The following is a 12,953-nucleotide window of genomic DNA, read 5'->3' as shown; positions in this document are numbered from 1 at the left end:
TATTTTTCTTCACAGCTGAACACTGCCCCTGCACCTAGGGCTGGAGGACAACTGAGAAAGAGGGGGTGATTCATTGAAAGCCAGAGAAGAGCTGTGTCTCCTACAAACGTCAGGTACTACAGCCATGAAGGGTCACAGACACACACATGTTGGCAGTCAGGATGTGACATAAACAGGGTCAACAATGTGGACATGCTGATGTGAAACGAGAAAAAATCCTGGACCTCAGCCCTGGACAAGGGACTTCAGGCTACTAAGACTTGCTGAGAGCAGGAGAGGTGGCCTAACCCAAGGAAATACAGACCAATTTTCACATCTAGTAACACATGGTCAGCTCTAAAACATGTTCATGCAAGTGGCATTGCGTAGTTCAAGCAGGTTTTATTTGTATATTTGGAAATAGATACATGCACACACACAAATGTACATACATACACATACTTGTGTGTGTGAGAGAGTGTGTGTGTATTTTGCAGGATATTTGATCACATGTAAACTCATTGCTGTGATGAAACACCATGACCAAAAGCAATTTAGGTAGGAAAGGGTTTATTTGGCTTACACTTCCATAACACTGTTCATCAAAGGCAGTTAGGGCAGACACTCAAACAGGGCAAGAACCTGGAGAGAGGGGCTGATGTAGAGGTCATGAAAGAGTGCTGCTTACTGTCTTGCTCTACTCTGGTTTGCTTAGCCTGCATTCTTATAGAACATGTAGCCACATGCACAGTGGGCTGGGCCCTCCCCACATCAATCAATAGAAAATGCCCTATAGGCTTGCCTATAGCCCAATCTTATGAAGGAAACTTCCCAGGTTCTTAAATGACTTTAGTTTTTAGTTTTAGTTTAAGTTGACATAAAACTTACCAAGACACCCGGCTTCAGTTTCTACTGCAGTTTCACAAATGTTATCACTGGAAGCCATCTCTGTATTATACTACATCTTTAAAAGCGCTGACCTTCCTAAAACGCTCTTAGCCTTTTACTATTTCCCCTCAAGAATATATTTTTGTCTGTTTTGTTTTGTTTTGTTTTACTTTTGTGGGTGGGGCATGAAAAAAACACTGTATACTTTGCATATGTGCACAGGAAGCATATATGTTCATGCCCACACACAGAGTAGAAACCAGGCTGTCCATCTGGTATCTTCCCCCACCATCTACCTTTTTTTTTTTTTTCCAATTTGAGAAACAGTCTCTCTGGGAACTAGAAGCTCACCCTGTGTCCCTCCTGTTAGGCTGGCTGGCCAGCAAACTCCTGGCATCTACTTGTCTATGAACCCACAAACTGGGTACAAATGAGCCATGCCAGGCTCTTAGATGGGCACTGGTCAGGAACTCTTGTTTGGACAGCAAACTCTCTTATCAACCTAGCTATATTACCACACCCTATCTGTTTTGATTGTTTTAAAAGACATTTTTAGGATTAGAAAAAAACCTTGATAGCTTGCAGTCCCACCAGCAACGGAGGAGTGTTCCTCTTTCTCCACATCCTCGCCAGCATCTGTTGTCACTTGAGTTTTTGATCTTAGCCATTCTGAATGGTGTAAGGTAGAATCTCAGGGTTGTTTTGATTTGCATTTCCCTGGTGACTAAGGATGTTGGAACATTTCTTCAGGTGCTTTTCAGCCATTCAGTATTCCTCCGTTGAGAATTCTCTGTTTAACTCTGTTCCCCATTTTTTAATAGGGTTATTTGGTTCTCTGGAATCTAACTTCTTGAGTTCTTTGTATATATTGGATATTAGCCCTCTATGGTGGTTAAGAAAATGCTTCCATAAAATGGAACTTTAACCCTCTGGGTGGGTTAGTGAGCAGGGGGTAGGGGAATGGGATAGGGGGGTTTTCAGAGGGGAAATGAAGACAGAGAATAAAATTTGAAGTGTAAATAAAGAAAATATCTAATTAAAAACAACTGCTTGACAGTTAACCCAGTTAACCTCAAGTTCTTGCAGAGAACCCAAGTTTGGTTCCTGGCACCCATGGGAGGCAGCTCACAACCACCATCCAAGATATCTGATGCCTTTTTCTTGGATTTTGTGTGACCACTCACACTCATGTGCATATGCACCCATACACAGAGACATATAAAACACTTGGGGATAGAGAGATTGCCCAGCAGTTAACAGCACTTGCAGCACAGCAGGGGACATGGATTTGGCTTCTGGTGCCAACACGATGCCTTACATTCATGTATAAACACAGGTTCAGGGTATCTGATGCCCTCTTCAGGCCCCCAGGGGTACTGCACACACATGGTATGCATGCATGCATGCATACATACATACATACATACATACATTCAAGTACATACAAACATACCACTACATAAATAAGTGAGAATCTTCAGATATAGCTAAAATAACTTCAGAAACTATAAACATAAAAAGGGACCACATAAGAAGAAACTAGAGAAGGGAATACCATAGCAGAGCACAAGTAATATAAAGAGGGAAATAAGAAATGGGGGAGGGGCTTTAGTTGGGGAGGTTGAGGGAGGTCAATACAGAAGACAAGGGAAGAAGAAATGACAAATAATATTCAGGATGTTTGATAAAGCCTCAAAGAATCATATTGCATTGTAGTCACTGTCTTAGATAGGGTTGCTGTTGCTGTGATGAAACACCAGATCCAAATGACAAATTGAGGAGGAAAGGATTTATTTGGCTTATACTCCCGTATTGCTGTTCATCAGTTAAGGAAGTCAGGACAGGAACTCAAACAAGGCAGGAACCCAGAGGCAAGAAATGATACAGAGGCCATGGAGAGGTGTGGCCTACCAGCTTGCTTCCAAAGGCTTGCTCTCAGACTACTTCCTTTTTTTCTTTTGTTTGTTTTGGTTTGGTTTTGGTTTTTTGTTTTCCGAGACAAGGTTTCTCTGTGTAGCCCTGGCTGTCCTGGAACTCACTTTGTAGACCAGGCTGGCCTCGAACTCAGAAATCCGCCTGCCTCTGCCTCCCAAGTGCTGGGATTAAAGGTGTGTGCCACCACTTCCTGGCCAGACTACTTTCTTTTTTTTTTTTTTTTTTTTTTTTTTTTTTAACCAGGTAATAGAATTTTAATTATCTAGAAGTCAGGAATAACCAGGAACCTGTAGTTTTAGTCTGTTCTTTTAAAAAGCTGAAAACTAAAACTGGAAAACTTACTTTGCACAAGTACAACCCCAGAATTTATTTAGGAGGCTGAGGCAAGAGTCTGAGATTAAAGTCAACCTCCAAAAGACCCTCTCATTCAAGAAAGGAAATGAATCATAAATTAATGAGACCACCTATTTGATTGACAAAACCCTCCAGAGTTTTTCTAAATCTGAAAATTGTAGATCTTGTCTCCCTTAAGGAAATATGTGATTTAACATGAGTTTTTACTTTCTAAGCTTCTGCATTTTACAGGTAGTCTTATGCAGAACTTGCCTGTACTGTCATTGCAGCAGACTCAGCTCCCAGAATTATGATGTTGTTTGTGTTGCAAGAGGCAAATAATAACACGTAGGGTGAAGGTGTGTGAAGAAAAGTCACATTGGGGGCTTTCTGACTAGTTGAGTGAGCTGTAGGCCTACGTGAACCTCACAGTCTAAAATAGTGAATAAAAGTAACGTCTTCATACAATAAATTGTTAGAAAGCTTAAGTGTATGTTGTGTGTGTCTGTGGCTTTCAAACTTAAAGACCATTATTTTTATATTTATATATAAAACACTAGGTCTACTACAAAGGGCAGGGTATTATTTATATATAATATAAATAATACACATACATACACATATATATATATATATATATATATATATATATATATATATATATACACCCAACCACCTTTCACATACAGGATAATAAATGGTAAAAAAGTATTATTAAATAATTTAAATGATGTCCTGTAGAACAAAATTGGTTGTATTCTCAAATAGTAGGATTGTATAATTTCATTTTTTCTTGGTCTTGAAAAAATAGTTTTCAAATGGCTAGGAGAAGTGGATGCCTTCTGCATTGAATCCATGTAGCAACCTGATAAAGTCATCTATGTCCATGGAACGGGCCCGTTTGTCACTGAAACCTGTGCTGGTTAGGATATGCTGTATTTTATCTGCTATACTGAAATCTTCTGATATTACAGTATTCTGTACTGAACAGTGAATTCTGTAATTTTTTTCCAACAGTTGTTGTACTGCACTTGATTTGAATGCAGCGGACAGTGTCTTGTTTTTCCGAACAAAAGTGATCCTTACTAAGTCGTCCCATTCCTGAAAATTGATTGGTGGTGGCGGATTCTTAGGTTCTATCCTGACCACGCTGGACTCCACCTTGGGGGGCAGTCTGAAGTTATTCTTCCCCACCTTCATTAGATGGTCCACGTGTGCTAAAAGCTGTGTGTTGATGGAGAGTCTACAGTATAATTTATCTCCAGGCTTGGCAACCAATCGAAGAGCAAACTCTCTCTGAAACATGAGTATAGCACATCTGAAAAATGGCCGGTGGAGCAGCAACTTGAAGACAAAGGGAGAGGAGATCTGATAAGGCAAGTTTGCCACACAAGCATCAAAGAATGGCAAATCTGATTTCAGTACATCTCCCACCAGGACCTGGAGTTTGCTGGCCAGAGGCGTACCCTGAACTCTTTTGTGAAGTTCAGCTACTAGCCTTGGATCAAGTTCACAGGCAACTACCTTTTTGGCCTTTTCTAACAGCTTGACAGTCATATTGCCAGTCCCAGGCCCAACTTCCAGCACCACATCGGTAGGTCTTAAAGCAGCCTTATCGATGATGCTGTTAACAATTAGAGGATTTTTCAAAATGTGTTGTCCGATCCCTGTGTTGAACATGAGTCCTCCAGCTCGCTTCAGCTCCCTGCGCTACTCTTGACGATCCCGCCGGCGGCTACTCGCTGCGGACTTGGCCTTCGGCATCTTCTCGGAGGAGTCCCTGTGCCAAGCAAAAGCAGCCGGGAACCGCGTGGAAGTCGTCCTCCCAGACTACTTTCTTATAGAACCCAGAACCACCAGCCCAGGAACAGCACCATCCATAATGGGCTAGAACCTCTCCATCATTCACTAATTAAGAAATGTCCTACAGGTTGCTTAAAGTTCCATTTTATGGAAGCATTTTCTTAACTGAGATTCTTCCCTCTTGGATTATTTTAGCTTGGGTAGAAAGCTGACATTAAACAGCACAGTCACCTAGGATTATTTACACACATGTACACACATACATCTGATGTGGTCTCCTCCTTTTAACAACTGCAGCCATTTTGTAGGTAGCCTCTATTTTGCTCATAAGCTGAGATCAAGTTCATCCCTTCCCAGAAGTACCCATTCTAGCTGACACTGAAAAATCCTAACAGGTCAAAATGCTGTGGTTGTATTACTCAGGCTTCGTTATCTCAACACTCTGGAAATACCCCTCCTCCACCCCCTTACCTCACTTAGGACCAATCCGCTTAAAGGTCAGCTGATAGTACTTTGTCTAGTTAGCCAAAATGGAATACTGCTTCCCTCCTTGCTTGCTCAACTTTTGAGCCTGGTTTTTCCTATTAAAAGCCTGCCCTAAGAACAAAGGAGCACCCATTTTGCTCTTGAGTCCTCTCTGTGGTCCTGATCAAGCAGCCTAAATTAAGAGTAAAAAAACTTTCATCATATCTGAGGTAGGTACCTGAATAGTCAATACATGGCTGTTCCTGGACCCCAACATTTTAGGTTTTTGTCTGGGTAGCTCCCTGCCCTTGAGAATACCCCCCAGATATTGTTGACTCTAGAAAAGCCAGCCAATCCCTCCATGAAGAGGTAATTGTCCTGTACCTGTGCAGTTCTGGGTTTCTGGGTTTGGTCTAAACCTCTTGGGACTCAGATAAGAGAAACTGTATTCTACATTGCTCTTTGAGTCAGGGGACACCAGATTCATATGGGGTTCTCTAGAAAGCTGCTAAGCACCCCATAAATTTGTCAAAGATAAGTCAGATATTATAGCCCATAGGATCCTATGGGCTCCCTGGCTGCCTTCTTAGAAAGGCTCCTGGATGCCTGGCCTACCTATACTTAACTGACTCTGAGGCACCAAAGAACCAGCAAGACATCACTGTGACTGTCATCAGTCAGTCTATCAGCCTCTGACATTCTAAAGAAGATTCAGAAAACCAATGGCTTCAAAGGTAAATATTTGTCTGAATTAATGGAGATTGCCCAAAAGACTTTTAATAATAAAGAAGATAAACAAACTAAGAAGCTGGCAAAAATTGTGGTCCCAGCCTAGAAGCCTCAGGGAGGTTATACAAGTTGTATAGGTCCTCGAAAGCCCTTAAAACATGAGAGTACAACAAACCAATTTGGCCAATCTCAGGCTCGCCCAAGGCTTAAAAAAAAATTTAATGTGCCTACTGTGAGGAAATGGGCCATTGGAAGAATGAATGCCCCCTAAAACAAAAACAGGAACCTAAGGCTGTAATGGAAATGTCAGACTGAGGCTATCAGGACTGGAAGTCCCCACCCAAGCCTAGAATAACTAAGGGGGGGGGGGCAGGGTGCTGATAAGCATCCTCATTGACACTGAGGTGCATCACCCAGTAAGGAAAAGGGAGAGACATAAAGGCTGAGGGTTTTTTGAGACTGTGTGGAGGGAGGTCAGCTGGATGCTTTCTCTGCCTCTCTGAGCTAGCAGGCTTTCACCCCACCAAATGTATACCAAGTCTTTATTGATTGTCAAAAATCAAAGGATTAAGATTTCGTTTAAAAACACAACAGTATGCCAAGGTTTCCTTAAGGGTGCGATGAGGAAACACATACCTGGGCAGTGAGCAGCAGTCGCCAATTGGACTTAAGACCCACTCAACTGAAGGAAAATCACTGTTGGTTCTAGAAAAATAGCCAGCTATCTCCGGCCTAGTGATGCCATGAATCTTCAAGAACACAATGCTGCCACTTTGCTAGACCAGTATAATGCCTTTGTAAATCTTATTCTTACACCCACAGACAGACAGATATACTTCTTATCCCTCATTAGAGAAGCTTCTCTTTACAACCGACAAAGATCATTAGAGAAAACGGCAAAGGACCAGAAAGCAGAGATCAACTGATCATAGGGTGTCCAGCCTCAACGGACACATCTACAACACAACTCCTGTGCCTGAGGCTCAGGGAACATGGCAGAAGAGGGGGTGTAAATACTCTAAGAGCCAGTGGAACAAGTCTGCTGTGAGATGGTATCTGCTAGAAATACTAGAGAAGCTATATGCATGACACCTCAATAATATGGTTGTCTAAACAAGATTGAAGGAAGACTAAAGCAATAGGCATGTTAACCTAGAATGGGAAATCTCATAGGTAGTCTAAGAAGTATAGGAAACTTTGGAACACTGAGAGGTGGAGAACTAGACTGTTCCAGGGAGAAACTCCCTAACTGATTACCCAATATAAAGTGATCAGCCACGAAATCATATGTACACAACATCAAATTGACTCATGAGGATGGAGAGAGAGAGAGAGAAAGAGAGAGGGAGAGAGAGAGGGGGGGGGAGAGAGAGAGATAGAGCAATATACAGATATAGCTATAGATGTTCATATAGTTTTATATGAATAGAATATATGTATATGATCAAAAGAAAAGAGAACATCAGTTTGAGATGGAGTGGGTACAAAGAGGGGTTGGAAGGGGGAAAGACAAATGGAAAGTGATGTAAGTATATTTAATTAAAGTTTAAAAATAAAAAATCAATTGTTATAAGTGTCATTTACAAAAAAAGTAGGCTAACAAAAAATAAAAATATTTTCAGAGCTTAAGTTCAGCAACCAATGAACCTTTCTGAGCTCAAGAGTATTACCTATACAGCCATATTTTAAGATTAGGGCACAAAACAAGGCTTATATAAGTTATTTCCTTAAAGTAAATAAGATCAGAGTGACAAATGACACAGGCTATTTTTAAAATTAAATATGTATGTGCATATATATTTCAAAAGTCTCTGGTTTGAAGGACAAATCCATCTTCACCACCCTGATGATTAATTAAGGAAATTTATACTCATTTCCTATTCATCTTTAAGGTCAGAAGAACTAAAAGACCATTGAGATAATTAGTGCTGAAACTAAACCTACAAATGTTGCATATTACAATGCATCACTACAGCTAAAAAGTCTCTTACTAATGATATTTAGGCAGTGCCCAGCATTGCTGCTTTCCACTAAATGGAGACAGGTGCTTAGTGCTTTGGGGCAGTAACCTCTTTGAGATAAATACAGTTAGTTTTCAATGCTTCTAAAAACATAAACCTTCCTTCTCTTCACAGGAGTCCTTCAATCAAGTTTAACCATTTGTTTCCACAAACTTTGAGAAGTATTACTCTCAAATTTCCAAGGGTTATTCCCTCATGCAATAAGATACCAGAGATAAGTATCAGCAGAAATGAATACAATATGAATCACACTGGAGGCCTTGATATAAAGACGTATATGATTAAATAGTTGATAGGTGAATATATAAACACTTTGATTAGGCTTATAATAAATGCAATGAAACCAAGTGTTTGGGTCTTTTAACCAAATACTGTAACTGTTGCTATATTTTCCATTTTAAAATATTCTTCCATTAAAAAAACAGATCATCCACCATGATAAAATAGGCTTCATTCCAGAGATGTATATATGGCTTGACATAAGTAAACTTATATATGTAAACCACCATATAAACAAACTGAAATAAAAAACTCATTATCATCTCATTAAATGCTGAAAAGGCCTTTGACAAACTCCAACTCCACTTCATGATAAAAATCTTGGCGAGATCAAGAATACAAGATATGTAATTAAACATAATAAAAGCAATTTACAGCAACCCAATAGCCAACATCAAATTGGATGAAGAGAAACTTAAAGTAATCCTACTGAAATCAGGGACAAAACAAGGCTGTCCACTCCCTATGTCTAGTCAATATAGTACTGAAGTTCAAACTAGAGCAATAGGACAACTAAAGAGAAAGGGGACTCAAATTGGAAAAGAAGAAGTCAATGTATCACTATTGCAGGCGATAAAATAATGTGCATATGCGTACCAGGGTACTCCTACAAATGATAAACACCTTCAGCAAAGTGGCCAGATACAAGAGTAACTCAAAAAAATAAAAAATAAAAATAAAAATCAGAAGCCTCCTTTATATAAAGGACAAATGAGCTGAGAATGAAATCAGGGAAACAACATCCTTCACAATAGCCACAAATTACATAAAATATCTTGGTATAACACAACCCAAGCAAGTGAGAGATCTGAATGACAAGATCTTCCAGTCTCCGAAGAAACTGAAGAAGATATCAGAAGATAGAAAGACCTCCCATGATTATAGATTGGTAAAATTAACATAGTAAAAATGCCCATCTTACCAAAAGTAATCTACTGAAACAATGCAATTCACATCAAAATTCCAATACAATTCTTTACAGATCTTGAAAGAACAATACTCAATTTCATATGGGGGAAAAAAAACAGGATAGCTTAAACAATCAAGTACAATAAAAGAACTTCTGGAGGTATCATCCAGCCTGATTTCAAGCTCTAGTAAAGGGTTGTTGTAATAAAAACCAGATGGTATTGGCATAAAAACAGGCAGCTTGATCAATGGAATTGAATTAAATAGCCAGATGTAAATCTAAGTATCTATGGCCACCTGGTTTTTGATAAAGAAGCCAAAATTATACATCTTCAACAAATTGTGCTGGTCTGACTACATGTTAACATGTAAAAGAATTCAAATAGATCCATATCTTTCTCTCTTAAAAAAAATAAAAAAACCTCAAGACCAAGTGGGTCAGAAATCTAAACATAAAACCAGACACACTGAACCTGGTAAAAGAGAAAGTTGAAAATAGCCTTAAACAAATTGGCACATGAGACAACTTCCTAAACTGAACAAAAATAGCTCAAGCACTAAGATCAATAATTAATGAATGAGATTTCATGAAACTGAAAACCTTCTGTAAGGCAAAGGACACTATCAATAGGACAAAACAGCAGCCCACAGAATGGGAAAAGATCCTCACCAAACTCTGTATCTGACAGATGGCTACTACCTAAAATATATAAAGAACTCAAGAAAGTATGCATCAATAAGCCAAATAATCCAATTTTTAAAATGGGATACAGATCTTAACAGAGAATTCTCAACAGAGGAATCACAAATAGCTGAGAAGCATTTAAAGAAATGTTCTTAGCCATGAGAAAAATGCAAATCAAAACTACTCTGAAGTTTCATCTTACACTTGTCGGAATGGCTAAGATGAAAACACAAGTTTCAGCTCATGCTGGGGAGGACTTGGAGCAAGGAGAGCACTCCTCCATCACTGATGGGAGTGCAAATTTACAAACTTACACAGCTACTTTAAAAATCAATACAGTTGTTTCTTAGAAGATGGGGCACTGTCTACCTCTACACCCAGCTATACCACTCCTGGGTATATACTCAAGAGACACTCCTTCATACCACAAAGAAACTTGCTCAATTATGTTTACAATAGCTTTTTCTGTAATAGACAGGGACTGTAAACAACCTACATGTCCTTCAACTGAATAATGGATGCAGAAAACGTGGCACATATACAGTTGTTAAAAGCAATGGCATCATGAAATTTGCAGGCAACTAGATGGAACTAGAAAAAAAGCGTCCTTCACAGCCAACCAATAGACTGAGCACAATGTCCCCAGTGGAGGAGCTAGAGAAAGGATCCAAGGAGCTAAAGGGGTTTGCAGCCCCATAGGAAGAACAACAATATGAACTAACCAGTATACCATCCCCCATAGCTTCCAGGGACTAAACCACCAGCCAAAGAGTACACATAGAGGGACCCATGACTCCAGCTGGATATCTAGCAGAGGACAGCCTTGTCTGACATCAATGAGAGGAGAGGCTCTTAGGTCCTATGAAGGCTCAATGTCCCAGTGAGGGGGAATGCCAGGACAGGAAAGTGGGAGTGGGTGGGTTGGTGATCAGGGGGAGGGGAAATGGGATAGGAGGGGTTACTTATCTGTGGATATTAACTACAAAGTAATGGGTAATAATGCTACAACTCACAGATCTAGAGAGGATAAGTAACAAGGAGGGCTGGTAGGAGGGACTTTCCCTGGGAAGGGAAAATAGAATAAATTTTGTAAGTGGACTGGGGAGTGTAGGGAACAGTAGGAATCAGTTGGGGAAATAATGAAGGGAGAGAGTACCAGTAGACACAACTCAAATTGGAGAGGGAGGACAAACTTAGGACAAGGTAGAAATCCAGTGCAATGGAAACTTCCAGGAATCTATTAGGGTGACCCTAGCTAAGACTCCTAGTAATGGGAGATAAAGAGCCTGAACTGGTCATCTCCTATAGCCAGGCAAGACTGCCAGTGGAGGGTTTAGGACACCAACCTAGCCACAAAACCTTTGACCTACAATCTGTCCTGCTAGCACAATGTACTGAGGTAAAGGTGGCACAGAAACTATGGAAGTGGGTAACCAATGACTGGTCCCGCTTGAGACCCATATTATGAGCAGGAGTCTATTCCTGACATTGCTTGGAGGGCTAGAAACCAAAGGTCTGTTGGCCCAGAGAGCTAGGATAGAACCAAACAGGACAGGACAGAGAGAGAGAGAGAGAGAGAGAGAGAGAGAGAGAGAGAGAGAGAGAGAGAGAATGAGAGAGAGAGAATGAGAATGAAATGATTCCTAATGACAGTGTGTTATACTCATAGATTGGTGCCATGTACAACTGTCATCAGAGAGGATTCACCCAGCAACTGATGGAAGCAGATAGAGAGACCTACAACAAACATTAGGTAGACTTCAGGGAATCCTGCTGAAGAGGGGGAGGAAGGATTATATGAGCTGGAGAAAACCCACAGAAGCAACAAACCTGAACTCACATGGGGCTCACTAAAACTTGACTGACAATAAGGAAGCCTTCGTGGGTCTAACCTAGGCCCTCTGCATATGTTACAGTTGCACAGCTTGGTGTTTTTGTGGAGCATCTACCAGAGGGAGCCGGGGCTATTTCTGATGCTTTTGCCGGCTTTGAGAATCCTGCAAGTTGCCTTGTCCACCCTTAATATGAGGGAGGGACCAAATCTTATTGCAACTGGATATGTCATGTTTGGTTGATATCCCTGAGAGGCCTGCGCTATTCTAAAGAGAAATAGAAGAGGAGTGGGTGGGGAGGGAGGAGATGGGGTATGAAGGAGGTGGGAGGGGAGAGGGAGAGGGTAAACTGCCTATAATATATGAACAAATAAATTAATAAAAAATGAAACTTCAGTAAATTTTAGAATATTTGGAGAATTAAAATGATGCTTCATAGAAAGACCTTAAGAATTCAAAGATTTTATAATTATCCTTTTATTTTTTCAATTCTTTATTAGATATTTTCTTTATTTACATTTCAAATGTTATCGCTTTCCTAGTTTCCCCTCTGAAAACCCCCTATTCCTTCCCTCCCCTCCCCTTCACTCACTCCCACTTCCTGGCCCTGGCAGTCCCCTGTACTGGGGCACAGAATCTTCGCAAGACCAAGGGCCTCTCCTTCCATTGATGACCAACTAGGCGATCCTCTGCTACATATGCAGCTAGAGTCATGAGTCTCTTTGGTTGGTGGTTTAGTCCCAGGGAGTTCTGAAGATACTGGTTAGTTCATATTGTTGTTCCTTCTATAGGGCTGCAAACCCCTTCAGCTCCTTGAGTCCTTTCTCTAGCTCTTTCATTGGGGACCTGGTGCTCTGTCCAATGGATGACTGTGAGCATCCACTTCCGTATTTGTATTTGTATTTATAAAATTAAAGAATTCAAACATTTTATAATTATCCTTTTAATATGTAATTTAAAACCAGTAAACTTCAGGATAGCTAAAGTAGAAAATACCAAACCTCATGTTCCTGTAAGATAAAATAATAATAATTTAAATGCTATTCATAAACAAAGTAGCTCTAGAACTGCTCAAGAATCCTGTCTGAGCTGGAG

The 12,953-nt window shown here is 40.3% G+C and overlaps 1 protein-coding gene and 1 pseudogene across 9 annotated transcripts in view; both read right to left on the bottom strand.

Annotated features, from left to right (window-relative positions):
* Cntln (centlein, centrosomal protein) overlaps positions 1-12,953 on the bottom strand; it is a 250,137-nt gene that overhangs the window by 211,129 nt on the left and 26,055 nt on the right. The window lies entirely within an intron of this gene.
* Gm12418 (predicted gene 12418) lies at positions 3,041-4,960 on the bottom strand (annotated as a pseudogene).

The sequence above is a fragment of the Mus musculus genome, chromosome 4 (assembly GCF_000001635.26).
Source record: "Mus musculus strain C57BL/6J chromosome 4, GRCm38.p6 C57BL/6J".
Taxonomy (NCBI): Eukaryota; Metazoa; Chordata; class Mammalia; order Rodentia; family Muridae; genus Mus; species Mus musculus.
This window is presented reverse-complemented; position numbering and strand designations above follow the sequence as displayed.